We start from the raw sequence: 19,593 nt of genomic DNA on the forward strand, positions 1-19,593 counted from the left end.
TCAGGGCTGTCTGCCTCCAGAGCCCCCTGTGCTGGAGTGAGAGAGCTTGCCTGTGTGAAGGGAGGCCTCCTTTGTGAGTCAGGAGCATCTGTCTATGTAGTCTGCTATGGAAAGCAGGTCACCGTGAATAAATGGAAATTTCCCTTCTCCTCCCCCATGTGTCATCTGCCTGCACTGGGCTGTGAAGTCTCATGGAGAGGGTGGTCAGTGTACGGTCATCACTGGGTAGGAACTGGACACTCAGCCCGGGGCCAGTGTGAAGACACTGGAGGCAGATGAAAAGGCACAGCCACGCCCCTGGTTCACACCCTCTTGCAGCCAGCAAAGGCCAAGAGGACAGCTGCTGTGATCCTAGGGCAGCTTCAGCTTACAGGCCCCTGTTCCTGGATGGATGACTGTCACCTCTTCAGTGATTTTCCTATTAATCTTGCAGACATCTTCAAATTCCTCTGCTTCGAGGACCTGTGGCCACCTTTTGGCCAGTGCAGCCTCTGGGGGTGTCCACAGTGCTAAGAAGTCACCAGGGAGGAAGGCTTGGGGACCTTCAGAATTAGTGTTCGGGTTTGTGCTGTGGCCGCCTTTTCTCACTAACCTTGGAGGGTGAAACATCAGGTTCCCTTGCAGAAAAGTGAAGCCTAAGTGCCTAGTGTCGAATTGCTCATTTACTGCATTGACTGCAAAGAGGAACTTTCAGAGACTGGTCCATGGATGGGACAGGGCGGGGAGGGCAGTAGGTTAAAGAGCGTCTGGGTGGGATGTCCAGAACGTGGGAGGGGACAAGGTCTGTCCCAAACCAGAACTGGGCGCCTTTCGTGTCGTCCCTTTAACTAACTCTGAGAAATGGATTCCAGTGAGCCCAGAGGGCATTTCTCTCTCCGTATTCATTTTAATCGTCATTTTAATTATTGGTTTGTAAATTGCTGTGACCTCTAGTCTTGTTAATGGAGGACACATTTCTGTTGGTTGCCGAAGAAGATGCTTCTGACTTGGTTTTGGTTTTGACTTACAAAGGTCACAGGTACTCTCTTGTGATCTCGCACTGGTTTGTGGGTGGTGGGCACGGTCTTTATCCACTTTAAATATCAACAAACATAGGATTAGTAAGTTCTGGACAAAATTCTGTGAAACCCTCAGGCCTTTTTGCATAAAAATATTAGAGTGTGCATTTTGCGTCCCGGGGGTAGGACGCCTACTCAATCACCTACCACAGTATTGACCACCCTGCAGGTGCCCTCTGTATGCTGTGCTCGGATACATCATGTCTTTCCAGGTAAGGATTCAATAAATGAAACAATATATAAACTACTCCTTAGAAAAAAGCATTTTTCAAACACTTCACCAACTTGGTGTCAGTTTCATTTATATGGTAATATTTAATGCCTTGCCTCTCTGGGTTTCCTTTCCCAGGCCACGCTAACTAAGTCCACTTCTAATCAGCCGTTTCACCTTGTAGGTGATATGATTCCAGGTTGCCCAGATACCCAGCCCTGACCAGCTGACCCACCAGGAATATTACTCTACAGTCCACAACACACACTCCACAAAACAAGAAAGCATAACTTAGGCAATTTATGAGACCAGAATTTTGTCTGGAAGTTACTAAGCTCATGCAATAAGCAGGTCATGCTATCAGCAAAGCTGCTCCATCACACATTCAAGGGCATGCGAGTTTGCAGATCCTGTTTGCCCAACGTCCGAGGTGGACATACCTAGATCACTACAGCCAGAGCCAGGCACGAGGCACCCCCTGATTTCTGGTTTCCCTGGCTCCCTTCATGCACCAGCTTCCTTGTGCTGCCTGAGCTCCTGTTGGAGATCTGCCTGTGGACAGCTCCCCAGCCGGGGTCCAGGCCTTGGAACACCCGTCACCTTCTCCCTACATCAAGTCGGGGGCTGCTCTGCCCTCCTCATTGGCCAGCTGGGAGGATCAGAACTCTGAAAGCAAATCCCCATGAGCCATGTCTTCAAAGCGCTGCACCGAGATTGTTACAGAGAAAGTTTTCTAAGGCTTGTTAAAAATAGCGAGGAAGACTTTATTCAGGACTATTGCAACAGGAGAGGGAGACTGAATTCAACTTCAAATAAGCAGGGGTGAGCAGGGATGTGCAGCCTGGTGAGAGCGTGAAAAAGGAGGACTATCAAGAAGAACTTGATTAGATGCCAAGGGGGGCAGAGAGGAGCATGATTGATATTGGGGATGAAAGATCCCCCCCCAGACTGGCTTGGCAGGGTTTGGCTAAACTGGGTTCGGCTGAGCAAGGTTGACAGCTGCTGCCAGTTATTGCTTTCTTAGAGGAAAAGAGGGCTCTGAAGAGCCCGAGGTAGTCTGGCCCAGGCAGTCCTTGTCACGCTGGTTAGGGTATGCCCACGTCACAGAGATTCTGCATCTTAAGGTCCAATCTTGCCTTCCTGCCGTACCCATGTGTCCGACGGAACACACTGCAGCTCATTGAGCCACACGTGGGCCTAGCGCAGCCTTCAGATGCCCATTGCCATCAGATTAATTAGCTCATCAGAGGGGAAAGTTAGGTGGACAATTCTTAAAGAAAAGTAAATCTAAACTTTCCTGAAAACAGAGCTGAGAATAGGCCTGGGGAAGCTAACCGAGCCTCACCAGTCACACGTGCCCACACAGATGCACACATTTAGATCTCAATTTGTATGCATGACTAAATGTAATCATATACAAATATGCAAATTCTGAGGCTTAGAAAATACAATTTACACATCCCTTCTTGTTTAGTCCATAGGGAGAGTCCTCCCCGCCACCCACCCTCATGGTTTTACACACGCAGGATAGTAGAACTGTGTTGTACCTTCTTGACTTCTCACACCTCGCAGCAGCTCTCCTCTTGGCTATGGCTTTAATCTGTTCTTTTGAATGGCGACATCGTATTCCACTGTGCTGAGAGACAAGGGCAAACAGAATGGTCCTCAATCTGCTGCTAGCTGTTTGCTACTGCAAACGACACTGTCATGTGCTTCCTTGCACACCCTGGCACTTTTAAATCCAGGACATAGATTACTGAGTCAAAGAGTATATGTTTCCCTCATTGTAATAGATGTGGCCAGATGTTGCTTTCAAAAAGGCTTTAAAACTCCTCATTTTCCCCCAGCATGTGGGAGAGGCTGTCCCCGTGACCCTAACCTGCACCTGCTCCTGCCACTTGGTCTCAGCACCATGTCTTGCCTCTTCAGCCGCTGGATCCGCTCCTCTGTGCACTGCCTGTTCACATCTTTAGTTGATTTTCTATTTGGACTTTTCCAAATCGTTTTCTAAAACTCTTGTCGGACTATGACATTTTATTGCACCTTTCACCATAGAAAATGATGTTATCATGCCTGAGGTCACAGACATCTCTCTTTTATGACTCCAGAGTTTCCTGTTGATCAGCAGCTCTCCTTGTACATGTGGACGCCTGGGTTTTTATGAGGCATGTTTATTATTTTGTTTTTCTCAAGTAAGTCTTTCATCCATCTTTCATTGTTTCCGTGGTGGTGTAAGGTAGGGGTGTGATTTTCTTTCCTTCCAGGTGAGAGCACTGAGCAGGTGCAGCACTGAGCAGGTCATCCTCCTTGTTCTGTAATCAATGGTCACGTGCATCCTGGCATCTGTTCTAGGTCCTGGGCTTTCCATTTGGGCCCCCCTCTCGCCAGTACCACAGTCACATGAGTACAGAGGCTGTGGGGAGTATCCCAGCATCTGTGAAAAGCCTTCTGTGGCACATCTTTTAACACTTTTCTAAGTGACGATTGGACAGGGTTTTGGTCGCCCTGCTCAGCCCCAGATGGCATGGTGGTTCCATCACATCACAGTAAAAGCCAGCGTCCCCAGAGTGGTCTGCAGGGCTCTCTGTGATGCCCTCACCTCCAGCCCCTCTCCTCTATCATCCCGGCCACATCGATCTCTGGGCCCTCGAGGGGTGTTCAGCTGTGGCACATGCACGTACAATCCCTATTAAAGGACAGCGCTGATTTGTCTGCTTTCTTCGTGTCCTCACTTATACATGGATTTCCCCAACTCTCTCTGTCCATTTGGCAAAAAGGACATCATCTCTCTTCTCACTCGTGCATCTTTAGTTCTGATGTGATGGGGGAACAGGAGGGACAGAAAAAAAGTTTTCTATGGGGGCCCCGTGGTGGTTCCAAATAGATAATGTCCACACCTTAACCCCCAGAACCTGTGAATGTGACCTTGTCTGGAAAAGGACCCTTGCAAATTAATTAAGTTAAGGATCTTCAGATGAGACCATCCTAGATTTAGGGTGCATCCTAAATTCAATGTCAAGTGCCCTTGGGGAGAGACACACACAAGGGAGAAGACCCTGTGAAGATGGAGGTGGAGGCTGGAGCGATGGAGCCACAAGTCCAGGACACCTGGGCCCCCGAGGCTGGGAGAGAGAAGGAGGATGCTCCCGCAAGCCTTGGGAACATCCCTGGCCCATGCCTTGATTGCAGACTTCTGGCCTTTAACACTGAGAGGATAAACTTCTGTTGTGCAACGCCCCGTTTGTGGTGCTTTGCTCCGCCAGCCCCAGGTCCCTTCCCCACCTTCTCTCCCACCATCCCCAGCTCCTGCCAGGCCTAGATGGTGAGCTCTGGCCTGGGGGTCCAGTGCTGGCTCCTCCAGGCCTGAGGGCAGGACCCATTGTCCTCCTCCCCCAGGCCTGGTGCTCCACCCACCCACCTGGGACCAGCACAAGGCATGTAGACACCAGTGGGGCAGAGATATCTTGGGAGATGCCATGGGGCTCCAGTCTTGGCAGCACCTCAAGGTCCAAGTGCCTTCTCCACCCTGAGCTGTCCGTAAACGGCTGTGCGCAGAGACCCAGAACACGGACAATCCCAGGGTGAAGCTGCAGGAGGGATAACCTAGGAAGGGACTGAGGCATCAGTACCCAGCCATGGCTTATGATGCACACGTCCTCGATTCTGTGGTGGAGCAGCTGTGGGGTAGTCCCAGAGATATTGTCAGAATGCCGACCGTGCCTCTGCCGGTCACAGATGGAACAGCCGGGGGCCTAGGCTGTGGAGACCGCATGACCTCGGTAGGCGCTGCCAGGCCAGGCAGAGAGTGCTCACGTTTACATGGAATCAAAGTTTCAGCAAATGAAACTGAGATGAGTTTGTCCCACATAGACCTAGGAACATGAGTCCTTTTGGGGGCCAGATGACACATTTTTGCACACTGAGAACAATTTCAGAAACTGCTTAAGTGGTATAAGATGGTTTACCTGTTTGGTTGATTTATTTAGGCAGTTCAGCAAAAAGAGGCACATAATAAATCCGTCACTTTTATTTGTTCCCTTAAGTACTTTACTCATCTAGAAGCATATTTTTGAATACTTCTAATTATAGAAAATTCTGTATACAAATTGGTATTCCATTTTAAAAAATTTATATGGTGGTAAAATTTAGCTATAAGGATGTGCATCCCTTACTTATTCAGATATTTATAATAATGCTAGTAATAATAATAAGCTAAATGCCCCCAAATAGGGGATTTGTTAAATAAATCATGTGACATTTACACAATGTAGCTAATAAAAATGTAGTTATTAGATTGTATTTGATGGCAAGAAAAAATAATCAACATATATTTCTAAGTAAATGAGGTAGTTTTTAAAACATACATATCATGAATGAGTTTTAATGACTGATATTAAAATAACTCATAAAATAACAATATTATGGCTGGAATGCAATTTTAAAAATGCTGAGGATTTATCTCTGGGTGGTAAGATAACAGATGTCTTACTGATTATCTACCTTTTCAAAAGTGCTTTTGTAATAGAGATAAAAGCTCTTACAAATTGTGTTGTTTTCTGTGTCCTGTAGTCTTTCCCCTCCCACGAGTGCCATTGTGCCGAAGGCTGTCCTTTTGACATTTCCTACAGTGCCTTTGCATTAGGATCAGGGCAGGCAGAAAGGTATTTTCCCCTTTGTGCAGTTGGGAGTACGTGGGTAGAGACCATCCTTGGGCATTGATCCACTGTGTGGCCCACAGAAGCAGAATGCCCTGGATTGCACAGGCGACGTGACAGGCCCTATGACCAGAGCCCAAAGGGCAGGGTGAGTCAGAAAGGGTCAGCCCAAGGAATGCCAGGGGAGGTGGGCCGGGAGCCCTGAGGCAGGTCCACGGCTTCAAGAATGATGGAAGGACCCGAGGACCACGTGCCTGCCAGTCACTGTGATGGGAGCGGGGGCAGGAAGTCAACGCAACCTCCCACAGCCAGAGATGTTTGTCCTAAGAGCCTGAGCCAGGGAAGAGTGGGGGCAAGGAGCCAGGGGACAGACAGGAAACTGGGCCGATGTCCCAACCCCATAGACACACAAACGACAAACAGCCACTCCCCCACCCAGGTCGAGGGTGAGTGGACCAGAGCCCTCCTGGAGGGATGCAGGATCCATTCCTGCGATCTGTGCCTGGACACCCAGGTCATGCATCCCCCTCGACGACACACATTCGTGCAGTCAGCACACGCAGGCCTGAGCCTGGGCACACACACACATGTTTACAAAGCCACAGTAACCCAGAGTAAGAGGACGCTTACTTTCAGTATATTTTAATGCACGTTCTGCAAAATGAAAAACCAAAGTACCTGGACATTGCACGCAGCTCTTGCTGGGACTTGCACGTCCTGTTGTCTCACAGGTATGAGGCAGGAAACGTGCGTGGACACGTGAGTGTGTGTGCTCCATGCCTCGTGTTCTATCTGTTCCTTTGAAGGACATTGTCTGCCTGTCACAGACACGCCGGCTCCCCTGCTCCTCTCAGCTCAGGCTCCATCTCATGCTCTGACGTACCGTCAGACAATCAGAGGACAGAGTGTCACACATACAGCTTATTTCTGCAATGTCATAACTTTAGTCATGTTTATTCCATTTTCTAATTATAAAAATTTGATTCATTGGAGAAACAAAGAAATGCCTCTGCCTAAATCCCACCAGCTCGCGCTCCTTGTTAAGGTTTAACTTCCTCCAGCAGATGGCTTGGTCCTGGGGCAGGGCTGGGTCCTCTTTGCTCTTCCTCAAACTAACCCTGTGTGAGCTGAGATGATTTTTACAGATGGGAAACCAGTTTAAAAGAGAGTAAGCAACTTATGCAAGGTGACACAGCTCTGTGTGGAAAAGTTCGTATGCGACAGGATTTTTGGCAATTGCAAAATAGCCACAGTCGCTCCTGGAGGCTGCAGACCCTGCCCCGCCTCCGGGGTCCTTTTCACCCCCCATGTCTTCTCTCCTCTCCTCTTTTCTCTCTGTCTCAGTCTTTCCTGTCTCCTCTCCTTACCTCCTCCCAGCAGTGGAAGGGCCTCTAGGGTTTGATTCTGGAAGTTTCCCTTGTGCGGGAAAACTCCCTGTGCTCCCTGCAGGCACAGCCCCTCTCTCATGCCACGCTCTGCTCCTGGCTCCCTGTCACCTCCTTTCCCTTAACTGGACACGAGGTAGATTGAAGGGCTTGTTATCAGATACACCTGTCTGTTGAGTAACCTGCCTCTGCAAAGCTGGGGAAGTTTCATTCCTTATTGAAAAACAAGTAAAGCAGTCGGTTAGAATTTTCATGAGGTTGTTTTGAATTGTGTGTGGACTTTTTTGGCTTTCTTCTACCTATGAGTGGCCTGTGAAACAGGACGACTCCCCACATACCTTAACGTGGAGTCCCTAGTGTCCCCCCCACCCCCAGCAGCAGAGACGAGGCACACCCATGTCACTTCACTGCGAAGCCCCTCAGATGCCGAGCAGCTGGCAGGCCACAGAGTTCTGCAGTCGGCTGAGCAATCACTCCTTTGCAAGGCCCCAAAGCAGATCTGATCACAGAACTGCAAACCTAAGCCACAGTGAACGACTCCCCAAACCTCCCCTCAGACTGGACGAGGCCGCCACAGCTCCTGGGGTCTGCCCCGACACCTGTGGAGCAGTGAGGTGCTTCGCTGTGCCGTGCTGGGTGACTCAGTCACCGTGTTCCTTGATTTTAATTTAAGAAGCCTAGGTGAAGTCCCACATCACCACATTCAAATTTCCTTCTGAAAATGGACCACCGTAATTACATGTTAAATATGACTCAAATCTGCTGGGAACTGCAACTCAATAAGCATGAAAAAAATTAATGAAAAGCTTAATTATTCTAATAATACCATTAAAATCTAATAAAGAGAAAAAAGTTGATTTCATTTTATTTTAGCTTCAGCATCTAATATCTTTTTCCCCCCTTTAGCAGTACTATAATTAATTTAGACTTGAATTTTAGGGAAAGTTAAATTATATGCCATAATATTTAAAATATTCAGAGAGAAGGAGACGGGTGTGTAGAATAACGCATGTGAGATGGTACTGGTGCTTGCGGTGAGACCCTACAGAACCCACTTTAAGGGCTGCCGGTCTTAGTAGGTCCAATCCTTTCACCACTTTTAGTTATTTATCAACCTCAGCTGCTCTGATTCCTGTTTTAGCCTCCACGGCCACAGAGCATACAGGTATTTTAAGGCCCAGGGTATTAATTCAATTAACGATAATGTAAAAGCACTTAGATGCTCCATGTAGGAGAAAGCGTCCTCTCTCCACTCTTGGACACTTGTACAAACACACAAGAACACTACTAGCCCCACGCTCCAGAGCCAATACTCCCAACTTAATTTTCAAATGAAAGGAACATACTTTTTAATTCATCCAGTGCTTTTGATGAAAACTAAACGGGATCCTTTCCTCGCAGCCTGGACGCCAGGACTGGAGGACTGAAAACTGGAGCCCAGCGACTGGAAAGTGGGAATGTGACCTTTGCCCGCAAGGTCAACTCAGTTGGAGACTGTATATATGTGTGTGTGTGTCTGTGTGTGTGTGTGTGTGGGGGGGGGGGTGTGAATATATATACGTGTGTGAATGTATATGAATAATACACATTCATAATGATTCCTTTCTACAGCTAATTTATTTTGAGAAGTGTCTGTTCACTTTCTGTGTCCACCTCTCTAAACATGCAATAACAGCTATTGGCATCATGGATTCGGCAAACACTGATTGAACACCTACTACATGGGAGACCCCATGTTAGCCACTGGGAATTCAAATTTAAGTGAGTCTTGGAAGAGTTAAAAGGTAACTAATTAAGCAGTTTAGATGCCATGTGAATGGCAGCCACACAAAAAATGCTCAACATTTGATCCTAATTGCTGTTAAGAGTCTGTCACAGTTTCTTTGTTTCTGTTTTTGGTTGGAAGAATAATCAGCCATCAAATCCTGTCCATTCTGGATCTTAATTCTTTTTGTTGAAACTTTCCCCACAGTCAGTTGTAAGTAAGTTCAATTGCTAAGATCACTAGTTAAGTCACAGTGCAGGAAGAATTCCTATACTGCATGTCCTGTTGCCACAAAATGCCCCATAATTCAGCGTGAAAGCCTGAGGCAGATGGTCGTGCCTGCACACGTCCAGCTGCTTTGCTGCGTGCCTGGGACTGTGCTGGTGTAAAACTTGAAGCCCCGCCCGGTGGGAGCACCGACGTGAAAGGCATCGTAAGTTTACCTGGTCACCTGTCCATAACCGCCATGTCCCTCAGAGAGCAGGCCTGGAGGCTGCTCTGCTGGATCCAGAACCGCAGTCACCACAAATGCCATGCCATAAACATGGGTGTGATACTGCCCCAGAAAGTCATGTGGAAACATGCTAAGTCAGATCTAGAATGAAACCGAGGTGATCTGAGCTGAACACCTGCTTTAACAGACAATGTCAGAGCGACAGATGTCATACCACCAGGCTCTCGGGTACTGCACTTCATGGAGGGTGTAGGAGTCATGTGGGTCAGGGCTTTGGGGACCCACAGTCCTGAGGTCCATCTACCACATCACCCCACAGCAGAATTCCCCTAAATCATTGTTTCTAAGACGTCCCCGAGGGCTTTGCTGTCCTCTTCAGTCTGGTTGTGCTTTTTGTGTGCATAGCCATGGCTCCTCAAATTTTAGCTCAGAGAAATGAGGGGCACAGCGTCAATTGCTGAACGCTTCCTGAGTTCTTTATGAACTTTGTCCTCAACACTACAAAATAATGTGATCATCTTTATCTGATCCAAAGCAAACACTGTCGAGGGTTTCTCCGGCATTATGACTTCCAAATCCAAGCCGGTTCTCAGTCCCGATTGCTCAGGAACATAAGTGTCCGGAAAAATCTGCAGGGCGTGTAGACATCGCTGGTGCCGGTCTTGCCCAGGCCCTGCTTGGGAAGGTTGCCTGAGGCCGGCAGGGTATTTTTAAATTTTTAAATTTTTTAAACTTTTTTTTGTTGTGATAAAATATATATAACATAAGATTTTCCATTTTAAGAATTTTTAAAAGTACAATTTTATAGAATTACATTCACAATACTGTGTGACCACCACCTCTATTTCCAAAGCTTTTTAAAATTTAATTTTAAAAAATGTTTGATTTTCAATGTTTATAATATTTTGAGATAAATTAAATTATAATCTTTAAGAAACCTCCATAATCTTTTTCATGGCAGTTGTACCAAAGAGGAATTAATACCAGTTCTTTCCAAACTATTCCAAAAATTCGAAACAAAAACCATTCTCCCAAACCCACTCTACGAAGTCAGCATCACCCTGATACCAAAACCAGACAAAGATACAACAAAAAAGAAAACTACTGAGGGCTGCGGGGTATTTTTTTAAAGGGCTTAGGCCAGTGGCATGGATAGCCTGTGTTAAGAACCGTCCTAACAAACGTCACTGTGCTTTCTAATGGGCTTATAAAAAGAAAAATAAAAAAAGTAAGAATAGAATTGAATCAACATGTTTTCCCAGTAAAAAGATCTGAAATGCTGTAGTTCTATCAGTGTTTTGCTTTGTACAGTTTTGCTGCTGATTCTGTACTCCTAGTATTGTCTCCTGGAACCTCAGCATTTAAATCTCTAACACAACCTTGCTTTTTAAGAAGTGCCCATTTGTAGACATACATGTATTTGTGCATATGGGTGTATACATTTATTCTTACTGACTGATTTTAACACTTCACATCAGTTATTTGGGGAAAAAGTAAGAGGAAAACAAAGGCGTATTTGGGTTCTGGCAAATGACCCCAACGTTCAGGGTTTGGGAAAACAAGAGAAGACAGCTCCATCAAGCCTCTTCCCTGCTGTTCTGAAGCCGTGAGCCTCTGAAGGAAGTGTGGCCCGAGTGTTTGGAATTCACCGATGCATGAGTCTTCAGCACATGTGGTCAGAGATATCTGGTGCCCAGGAAGCCTTCCCAACTAGTTATCACATCTTATTTTATTTTATTTTATTTTGTCAATATACAGTGTAGTTGGTTTTCATGTCCCTTTACCAATTCCTCCCTCCCCTCTCTCTTTCCCCCCTCCCGCCCACCAACATCATATGTGTTCACTTGTCTTAACAAGTTCAAGGAATTGTGATTGTTGTGTCTTCTCCCCACCCCCCACCATTTGTCTGTGTATTTGTTTATTTTTAGCTCCCATAAATAAGTGAGAACATGTGATATTTCTCTTTCTGTGTCAGATTTATTCCACTTAATATATATATATATATATATATATATTTTTTTTTTTTGTCCGTTTTTGTGACTGCGCTCAGCCAGTGAGTGAACCGGCCATCCCTATATAGGATCCGAACACGCGGTGGGAGCGCCACTGTGCACCCAAGTGCTGCACTCTCCCGAGTGAGCCACGGGGTCGGCCCTAATATATTTTTTTCCAAGTCCATCCATGTTGTTGCAAATGGCAGTATTTCATTCGTTTTTATAGCTGAGTAGTATTCCATTGTGTAGATGTACCACATTTTCCGTATCCACTCATCTGATGATGAACATTTGGGCTGGTTCCAACTCTTGGCTATTGTAAAGAGTGCTGCGATGAACATTGGGGAACAGGTATACCTTCGACTTGATGATTTCCATTCCTCTGGGTATATTCCCAGCAGTGGGATAGCTGGGGCGTATGGTAGATCTATCCGCAATTGTTTGAGGAACCTCCATACCATTTTCCATAGAGGCTGCACCATTTTGCAGACCCACCAACAATGTATGAGAGTTCCTTTTTCTCCGCAACCTCGCCAGCATTTGTCATTCACAGTCTTTTGGATATTAGTCATCCTAACTGGGGTGAGATGGTATCTCAGTGTGGTTTTGATTTGCATCTCCCAAATGCTGAGTGATGTAGAGCATTTTTTCATGTGTCTGTTGGCCATTTGTATGTCTTCCTTTGAGAAATGCCTATTCAGCTCCTTTGCCCATTTTTTAATTGGGTTACTTGTTTGTCTGTTGTGAAGTTGTTTGCGTTCCTTGTATATTCTGAGTATTTATCCTTTGTCAGATGCAAATTTTGCACATCTTCAACTTCTTTAAAAGGATGGTGAAACTGAAAGAAAATGATATTCAAACCTCAGAAGACTGAAGTATAGAGTGAGATGGGAGATACACACAATAAGCAAAGATGTTTAACTCAGTAAATGGTGATTCACACCAGAAGGAAAGAAACTCCAGATACAGATTCTTCCAGTAGTTTATGTAATGTGCTGACAAACTTTGTTAAATACCTTTAAGAGAAGATTCATTTAGACTATCAAAGAGAAAAGCACAAAATAAATGTTGTATTTTCTTTTTCTTTTAAAACAGGCTGTCTCATGAAATGATCAGCATAATATCAAAGCTCTGAGCTTCCTTTTATTTTTTTTATTGCCTGTTTAGTCTTTTCACTTAGATTACAGGCTGGACAAATATCACGACAGGAGAAACGTGTCCTTGGCTGGAGGTCAAGCATTGTCTGTGCTCATACCTGGAACCCCATTAAAGGTGCGGTTTCACATTTTCAGTCTGAGGAGTTATGTACATTTTCTCTTTTTTATGTAGACATGGTCAAATATTTCCTTTTTCATTACAATTCTAATTTTTTTGGCTTGCACCAACCATTCTGCAAGCTCCAAGTTCACCAATCTTTCTTTGAAAAAGTGAATCATTGGGTGGCCAGTGGAGGTGGCCATTGATAAGCTTAGAATCTAGTCCCCAGCATTTATGAGTCCTTGTGAGTGCAAACCCACAGTGAGAGACGTCAACACCACCTTGCTCCAGATGCACTGCACCTCCTGGGCTACCAGCTAGCTCCTGAATGAGCAATAACAGGCTTCGGGAATAGCTCTTCCCAGGATGCTATTGATGCTTTACTCGGGGATTTCCAGGCTCACAGAAAGCCACTGCCGGGGAGACCAGGACCCAGCAGTCTCTGAAGGCTCCCGGGCCCGGGCCCAGTCATCAGGCTGTAGGAGAACTAGGTGGAGTTGCAGTGTAGGCCTCCTCCAGACCTGTTCTTCCAGGTCCTGCTTCTGCCCTAGAGTCTGGGGGAAGAACTGTATGTGTGTGTGTGTGCATTTCTTTTCTTGTATTAAATGTTCACAAACATGAAAACAGATTTATAACAAAGAATTAAATTATGAAAAGGTGGGGGCAGGTGGCGCCTTTGCTGTAAGAATGTAAAGGAAAGAAGCCTCATCTCAGCATTGAAGACATGGACTTACTTCAGGCTCCAGGAATTACCTGGAAACCAGCATCCTTCTCACTCAGATTATTCCTGTCTACCAGGAGAGAAAACCCTGTTGTGGACATCAGCAAGGACTTAGTAGCTCAGGGCACAGAGGTAAGGCAAACCATGGTCACAGGGCTGCCACTCATGCCCCGAAAGAAGCGCGTGCTGCCAGCGCCTCCCTGCCTGCCTGTCTGACCCACCCTGTTTAAACCCAAGGGTGCATGGGGACCCTGTGGGTAAGTTAAGATTAACTTATAAGAGAAGAGCAACCCCACATCCCCTTACCTGTGATTCCAGCTCTGGGTATTTTATTTCATTTTGTTTTGTTTTTCCTGAAAATGCTTACACACACACACACACACACACACACACACACACACACACACACACACACACACACTACATTTTCTACATATATGTAAATGTGTATTTTTTACTTAATATTATTAAATACATGTTTTCCATGTTATTGCAAACACTTCCTAAATGTGTCAAAGAACGTGCTTGATTTCACAAGTGTCAAAACCCCACTTTGCCTCATCATTTTCTAGTGTTAGACAGGTAGGTCCACAGGCACCTGCCAGCCCCCTCTCCCTGACTGCTAGCCGCAGCCCAGGCCTCCCTGCCAGGCCGGGAGCCCCATGACCAATCTCTTCAGAAGTGCAGGGAGCTCAGAGCCTGAGGCCAGCTCCAGGATAGGACGGGGCCCCTCCCATCAGCCAGCCTGGACAGCAAACTGTTCCCAGCTCAATGGCACCAAGCAGCCTGCTTCATTTCATCACATACTGTTAGCTTCACCTCTTAGACTTTAACAAGTATCCCTTTATTTTAAGTAGAGAAAATGTCTTCCATAAAATTGAATTGTGCATCTTAAACTCGACATTGGCAAACACAACTCATGCCTGAGATAGCAGCATTTGTGGTGTGACGGGTCCTAAGCGTGCCGTGAGCAGGGGGCCCTGCCAGCACACATTTCTCTGCCTCCCACTTCCCCGCCCCCTTCTGTTTCCTTACTCACTCATTAGAAAACTTGGAATTAATTCCCAGATCCTGAACAAAAATGAGAAGGCTATCATATTGCTCCTTCCACCATGTGCAGAAGCAAAAGCAGCAGGTTATTGGAAAGTTTGAGGAAGCCATCTCAGAGCCACAGTCACATGAAAGGGTCACACGTATGCCACCAAGCTCTGCTCAGGCCTCTGTCCTCCACCCCTCCTGCCTGCTCACTCACCAAGCAATCTGCAGCTGGCCTTTGGTGAACAGAAAATGCCTTGTAAGCACAGAAGAAAATATGGGGTTATTTGTCTGCTCAGGCTGCCATAACAAAACACCACAGACTGAGTGATGTACATGGCATAAGATTGTTATCCCACAGTTCAGGAGGCTGGAAGTCCGAGATCAAGGTGTTGGTCCATTTGGTTCCTGGTGAGGTCTCTCTTCCTGCCCTGCAGACAGCTGTCTTCTCACTGTGCCCTCACTTGGTCTTACTTTGGTACATGTGCCCAGACAGAGAGACAGAGAGCTCTCTCTGGCATCTCTTCTTACAAGGACACAAATCCTATCAGATTAGGTCCGCACCCTTATGGTCTCATTTAACCTTAATTACCTTCTCACTCCAAATACAGCCACACTTGCTTGGGGTTAGGGCTTCAACTATGAATTTGGAAGTGGGGGACACAGACATTTAGTCCATAATAACTGGTCTTAGTTATTTTTTATTTTGAGACCTAAAAGATGCTTGCTCTGGAAATAAAATAGAAGTCAAGGAAATCCTCAAAAAGATGCTTTCCACAGAGTCTTTCTGTACTTTGTGTCATTTGCTGTTGTTAATTTTTATCAGAAACGTTATGGAAAAGCCCTTTCTCATATCCATGGGGTTTTCCATGCTGTTCACAGAAAGGCCTTCAGCCCAGAGTACAGAATCCAGCATTGTGCTGTGCAGACAGCATGGGAAACACACTGCAGGGCTGTGGGAACTGACCCGCCCAGCCTCATGGCTCTAGCTAGCAAGTGCAAGGTCGAGCACACAATTTGTCTTCTGATGCTATCTCCAAACTCAGGAAGCAAAGTTATTTCTATTCCACCTCCACCTGAGGTAGCAAGAAGCCAGCATGCAATAGCGTAAGATTGGAGCCAGTCAATTATTACAGAAATGAGGCAAGTACAGATGATGGAATAACAGAATCCAGCTGAGAACAATTCTACACTGGGCCCCAGACACCACTAAATCACACCATTCCTATGGGGTGACTCAGGTGGGCATGGAAATCATTGCAGTACAGAGATCCCTTGGTCCACTCAGGAGTGGTGGTACTTTCCCTCAGGCAGCCGAGGCCAGAGCACCAAGTCAAGAGATTGAATAGGACCACAGCCGCTTGCTGATGGGGCCACTTAATACCTTGCAAGAGAAAAAGTGCAAGTACCAAGGTAGCCTTGCAAGGCGCCCAGCCACTCTGCAAGGCGCGTTGAGATATGGCCTCTAAGTCTGCTGGTTGGTGCCTCCCCACCCCGTCCCCCCTGCCACCATTGCAAACTCCACAAAAGAGCACTCTATTTAGGGAATAACAATTTGGGGGCAAAACTTATTTAATTAGCCCAAATGGGCATTCTTTGGCGGTAGCTCCATCAGAGCTGGCATCACCATCGGAGGACCCCAATCTTTGATTCAAAAAGGGGCACCTATTAAGGTGTCTGAAAAAACCTGTGGGACTCCTTCAGCAATGTTGCAAAAGCCATAGTAAGACCTCACAGAAATCAGTGCTCTCCTATCACTCAGTTGCTGTCCCCTTGTAGGCCTGGGGAAACTCAGACACCCTGTTGTTTCATGTCTGCAAGGCAAACAGAGCTCTGTGTCTTTGTGCAGACAGTAAAAAAAGAGAAGCTGCACCCTGTTCATTTAAATGCCTGGCACGTTCCCCATTAACAACATAGAAATTCTTAAATTCTCAGAGTGAAATGCATTTTGTCAGAAGCCTATGAGGTTTTAAAACTCCGTATGTCTTTTTAACAGCTAGCTGAATTCTCACTGATTTGTGAAGTCAACAGAGTAGCATGTACAAGTTTTAACAACTACCAGGAGTTTCTGGAAAAAAAAAAAAAAAAAGACACATTACTTTGACCAAAGACTAGAAGAAGTAAAGTGATTTGACGTTTGTTTTACAATGAGTCCAATGAAACCTGCGGATGCATTTTGGCTACTGTGTCTCATTCCGATCACTCCCATTACCAAACTGTTTCTCAAGCATAAATGGGGAGACATAATCTGTGGAAATTAGAGAAAATACGTATTCTTTGCACACTATTAAGCAAACTTAAAAGAAAGATGAACCTAAAAAATGTTTCTGACACTAGAGGAGCCTGCAGTCCATCATCAGTGGAGAAAATATCGCTGCTGTGGAGGATCCGAGAGGTCCTAGCGGGAGGCTTCCAAATGCCACTGTCCCTCCTTTCAGTTCAGTGGGTCCGGAGCCACCAGCATCCAAATCTCAGGGGCTGGGGTTGGGGGAACTGTCTTAAAGTGCAGATTACTGGGCCGCATCCCAGACCTGCCGAGTTAGAATTTGTTTTGTGGGGAGTGGGGGACAGTGAGCTAAGGAATTTATCTCTAATGAACTGCAAAGATGAGACTGAGACACTCCAGGCTTTGAGAATTACTAACGCACGTCAAGAAACTGACCAGCACAAGTTTTTCCATCTCATTGGAATGCACAGAATGAATTTTGCTTACAGAGAGGGTGAGAAGATACCGTAAAGGTCTTCCCAAACTGCCCGGTCACCAGACTTGGACTTTGGACCTTTCTAGGTCAGGGGCTTTGAGACCTTCATGGTCATTCTTTCTGCTGTAAAAGCTAGTGTCCTAGCCTTTGCAACACACTCTGCCCTTCTGAGGGCTGTGGAACTGTCACCACGGTGTCACTGGCATCACGGTGATGCTGTAATCCTTTGCTGGTAAGTACTGAAATGTAACCATGTTGAGTAGTGAGCCAGGAAACATTCCCAGTGGGATTGGACTCAGCGGTGTCTCACTCAGAGCAGGTGAGGACATCGAGAGGAACGGACGTGAGGTCATCGTGGAACCACGGGGGCCACCGCTCTGCAGACTCTCCCTCCTCTTCTCTGGCAGAGGAAGATCTCTGCAAGTACATTCTCAGCAGGCCAGCGTTTCTCCATCTTGCTCGTAATCATCTCATGAGAGCCTTGGAGAAATATTTTGCTGAAATCTAAGTGTACTCTCTCCACAGAAACTCCTTGCACTGCTACAAGGCTCACACTAACCCAAAGCCAGGAAGGGTGTCTGCCTAACTGGCTCTTAGCTACATGTGTTCTCTTTGGGACATCCCTGTGCCTGTGCTGGGGGCACATAGGTCTGTCCATCCCACCCGACTCTGGAGCGTGGCTCAGAGGTGCTGCCAACACTTGTCCTCTCCTTGAAATTAGGGATGATATTGTGTTTACCTCCAGGTGCTTGTGTGTGTGAGAGGCTGTGTGTGGTGTGTGTGTGTGTGGTATTTGTGTATGTTCTCTGTATGTGTGTGTGTATGGTGTGTGAGTGTGCATAGTGTATGTGTGTGTGTGTGTATTATTTGTGTGTGTCCGTGTGTGTGTGTGAGTGTGTGTGTATATGGTGTGTGTATGAGTGTGAGTGTGAGTGTGTGTGTGTGTTTTCTGTGTGAGGGTCCTCAAACCTCACCACGCACAGCTCAGGGACCTCAGTTATCCATTGGAGACACCTTGGTAAAGTCCTGCAAAGTTCCCATGCCATGCTGGGTGATAGTCACAGAGGCAAGTTTAAATGTGACCTTCACACTCAGGCTTCTCATGGTCTAGGTGAGGAAGAGAAGGGAGTGGACTCCAAGCCCCCTTCAAAACCAGGTCCTGTTGGGAGAGGTCCAGGGTGCTGATTCAGTGGGTCACCAGCTGAGGCTTCTCTTATGACCACCATTGTACAGTGGTGAGTGTGTCCAGAGAGCACCCTGCGTGTAGCTAAGAGGACTTAGAATTTGTTTCCAGATACCACCAAAAGCGAAAGAGCACACAGGCAAGCCTTTTCCACCACATTTCAACTGACAGGTGCTAGAAAGGTCTGTCATGTTGTTTATGGGTTTTGGGGGCACTTGGAGCAGAAGTGAGGGCTTGACTCTGAGGAGCCAACAGCTGTGTTATGGGCGTCCACAGGGAAGTGATCACAGAGGAATTCAGGATGACTCCCTGCACAGACTCGTTCAGCACCCAACACGTGGGCGATATCCCTGAGCAGGGAGAGTGAACCAATTTATTACAGCAACCAGATGTCCCTAAATACCTGCTGAGGAATGTGGAAGCCACACAGGATGCCGTGTGGTGATCCCGCCTCCACGTCGTGAGTGACACCACACTGCCTCCCCAGCCCTGTCCCCACCTGCACGGCCTCCTGCTCCATGTGTGAGCAGAAAGGCCCAGCCTCCTCCACTGCGCTTCTGCACGTCTCAGGCCATGCTGCCGTCTACACTTCCTGAAAGTATTTTTGTAGGTTTTATATATTCATTCTTGGGTGCGTCTCATTTCATCTTACAATTTCTCTGTCTTCCTTTTATCTTCTTCCAGGACAATTCTCTAGGAACAAATCATTACAAAAATTAATTGAGGCAGCTGTGGGGACTGCCCAACTCTGTGCTGCTCATAGCAGTTTTGACATTAAAAGATAAGAAAAAAAGCTTATGTTTATTACATACTCCAACTAGGGAGAACAAAATATTTTTCTGTCTGCTTATGTTTTATATATGTACATTCTATCTGTCAGAAATAAAAGGGTAAATAATTGACTTAATTTTACATTTTCTTCAAAATCAGGAAACTGGGCAAGCTTTTATATAGATTTTTGTTTTATTAATATTCAAAAATATTTCAAGAAAATCTATGATTCACATGCATTTGTAAGAAATAAAAAAGAGATGTGCCATGTGTCCCAGTTTTCCCCAAAGGTAACATCATGCAAAATTACAGTACAATATCACAAATGGAACTGGATATTCATACACTCAAGGCAGGGAACATTTCTGTCAGCAGAAGGATCCCTTCTGCCACTTTTTATAT

This window comes from Cynocephalus volans, chromosome 2 (assembly GCF_027409185.1).
Source record: "Cynocephalus volans isolate mCynVol1 chromosome 2, mCynVol1.pri, whole genome shotgun sequence".
Lineage (NCBI taxonomy): Eukaryota > Metazoa > Chordata > Mammalia > Dermoptera > Cynocephalidae > Cynocephalus > Cynocephalus volans.